The 3263-nt window shown below is 43.1% G+C and overlaps 1 pseudogene; it reads right to left on the bottom strand.

Moving 5' to 3' along the window:
* Window positions 1-617: 617 nt before the first annotated feature.
* On the bottom strand, window positions 618-2043 carry LOC101569855 (annotated as a pseudogene).
* Window positions 2044-3263: the final 1220 nt, after the last annotated feature.

Raw genomic sequence — 3263 nt, 5'->3', positions numbered from 1 at the left:
GAGAAAGAGAAATAAAAAAGAAAGAAATAAAAACAAAACAAAACAAAAAACCCTAGTGGCATATTATCTGGAATAACAGCATTAGGAAGGCTAAAGCAGGAGGACTGAGTTTGAAAGAAACCTGAGCTATATAAGGGTTCTGATAGCTAGCTAAGGTAACTGCATGTCATTTGCTGAGATAGTAACTGTAAATAAAAAACCATGCCCTTACATCTTGTAAAGACCATAAAACGAGGAATTACATTGCTCTTATCACCTAAGATAGAACAGCCATTATCTTTCTAAAACTTGGATAAAGGAGGTCAAGTTGTAACTTTAGAGCCTAATAATAGTACTTTATCAACATTCATAAAATGTCTTTGTTATGTACTCAATAATGACTATATAGTTGATAAAAAATTAATCTTAAACATCCTTATAGTAACTTTACTGCCTATATTTATTAATATAAATAAATACAAACATTCTAATCTGTGTATATCTAGAGAAGCATTTATTCATTATCTATTTTATTTGTTTTCTCCGACCAAGAATCATTTTTTTTTTTATTTTGCTTATTTTTCAGCAGCCAAGCTGGGAATGTTTAGGACCCCCCAGCCCAATGAAATGACATTCTTTTTTTTTTTAGAATCGGGGATTGAACTCAGGCCCTTGTGCTTGCCAGGGAAGCGCTTATTCCACTGAGTCTTCTCCCCGGCTGAAATGACATTCTTAGAAGTTGGATTCTCTGATTTTCTTGTCAGCCTGTTTCAAGGAAATCCATGTATTCAATATGCTTGCTCGCAGCTTGGCCCATACCAAGTGGTTGTTTAATCCAAATATCTGAGTAGCAAAATGAGCTGATCCTTCTGGAGAAAGTATGGTTGAACAGCCGAGACCACTGGGTAGTCTCAGAGAAGACCACACGTCCTGAGCTCCCCAGTCTGATGTGAGGGGAGGACAGCTGATAACTGGATATGCAGTGTTACCAGACATCACTGGGCCTAAGCCATTGCTTCTGCCCGCCACTGCCACGAACACAGTTGGAATGCCATCCCCTTCATATTCAGCTTTAATCCTCAGAGTTTCATCTGGGCCTTTATGGGCAGATGTTACTCGAAGTTCACAGGGAATCCCGTAATTCCCACAAGCCTTCTTGATTTTTTCACAGTGACCAAGATCAGAAGTTGAGCCCATCAACACTACAACCCTGCACTGGCTTTCTGATTTAAGAAGCAACTGTACTCTCTCTGCAACCCATTCAAAGTTCTTCTTTACCATCTGAAGCCCTTGAGGGGTTACTTCCTTGAGGTCACGGTAAGACTGTTTGTCTTTCTGCTGGCTTCGATCTCCTGATGGCCAGAGTCTCCAGGAATCATTATCAATAACATCAGCAAGAACAATTTCTTTGGTAGTCACATCAACACCAAATTCAATCTTCATATCAACCAGTGTACAGTTCTGGGGCAACCAGGATTTCTCCAGTATTTCAAAAATAGCTTGTGTAGCATGACTCATGACATCCACTTCAGTTTGGCCTATAACAAGTCCAGCAAAGCAAAATTTTGCAGCAATTAGCTGTTCCTCAGACCACTGTGGATCATTATTAGCATCATCCTTGAAAAATAGCTCGACTTTAGGTGGGTAAAACTTAAATCCTTCCTTGACGCCAGGATTTCTTTTGAGAAAAGAACCAGTTGCTATTCTTCTGCAAACCCATTCAATTGGAATCATTTCACACTGGGGGGCAATGAAAGCTGTCTCTCCACATTTTTTGGTGAAAGCAGTTTTGATACCTGCTTCCTGTAACAACTGGAAAACACAACTGATAATCTTGTTGGAGATGGCGGCTTTCCCTTCCAGGTGATTCTTTCTGGCTGCATTTCCGGCTGGTCCTTGGACTGCAGCAGGACTTTCCCTGGGCTGTCTAGCAACTCATAGACTTCTTTTGTTTTTCCCTCATAGAGCTTTTTGCCAACGTTCAACACCTCTGCTGTCGCCATGATCCCGAACGGGCTGAAGGAAGAGACCACGCTGGAAATCTAGGCTGAAACCTAGAAAATAGCGTGCCAAGGGTTGTATTTTGAGTCAATGTCTTGCTAACTTTGCCAGGCTGGGCTGGAAATTGTGATCCTGTTGGCCCCAGCTCTTCTAACTACTTGAGCTATAGGTATTATGCCATCACACCTAGCTTTATTTTATTTATTTATTTATTTATTTATTTATTTATTTTTTGTGGAACCAGGGATTGAACTCAGTCCCTTGCTCTTGCCAGGCAAGTGCTTATTCTACTGAACTATCTTCCTGGCCCCTTAATTAATTTCTTTATTGTCACACTGGAAATTATACCCAGTGCCTTCACATTGAACTGTATCCCCAGCTCAGCTCCCCAACTCTTAATGTTTTTGTTTTGCTGGGCCTGGTGGTATGCACCCCTAATCCCAGCACTCAAGAGGCTGAGGCAGAATGCCTGCTGTGAGCTCAAGGCCAGCCTGTGCTACATAGTGAGATGTTTCAATAAGCCAAATAACAGTGATTTTTTTGGAGACAAGAGTCTTAGTAAGTTGACTAGTTTGATCCCTGGACCCACATGCCCTGTGGTCTTTGCCCCAGATGTGGGTTACCACCCTGTGGCCCCGGAACCGGGTGTGGTGGCACATGCCTGTAATCCCAGCACTCAGGAGGTTGAGCCAGGAGAATCTCTGTGCGTTTGAGATCAGCCTGGGTCTACAAAAGTGAGCACAAGGCCAGCCCAAACTGCATAGCGAGACCCTGTTCCCTGTCCCCCAGGCCCTTTCTCAAAAAACCAAACAATGAGTAAGGACCTAGCTCAGTGCAAAGGCCCTCGGGCCAATCCCTGGTAGCTATGGGGTGGAGAGAGTCCTTTGCAGTTCTGCTTCTCAACCTAAAATATTAGTATTAAAGATGATGCTTGCAGACATTACCCTTCAAGTCCGGGTCTGAGTCAGATGTTCCCCATCCTGCCTCCTACTTGGCTGAGCATTTACATGAACTGGGACCCCCGGGTTTCCTGGGAACCAAGGTTCCATGACCCAGACTCCAGCTGTGGGCACACTGAGCTGATTCTGTCTCCTCTGCCCTCCTAATTCACCTTACTTGGCTTCCTTTTTCTTTGGGACTGCTCTTCTGTGGTGTTATGACTAGGAAGAACCTCTTAATCTGCAGAGACCACCACTAGCCTGAGAAATCTTGCTTTCCTCTCTCATGGAGTAACATTTGTATCTCCTTTCATAAAGCCGCTTGAGCCAGTAATAGTACACACT

The sequence above is a fragment of the Octodon degus genome, unplaced genomic scaffold, assembly GCF_000260255.1.
Source record: "Octodon degus isolate 3935 unplaced genomic scaffold, OctDeg1.0 scaffold00049, whole genome shotgun sequence".
Taxonomy (NCBI): domain Eukaryota; kingdom Metazoa; phylum Chordata; class Mammalia; order Rodentia; family Octodontidae; genus Octodon; species Octodon degus.
Note: the sequence above shows the minus strand (reverse complement) of the source record. Positions and strands in the feature narration are given on the sequence as shown.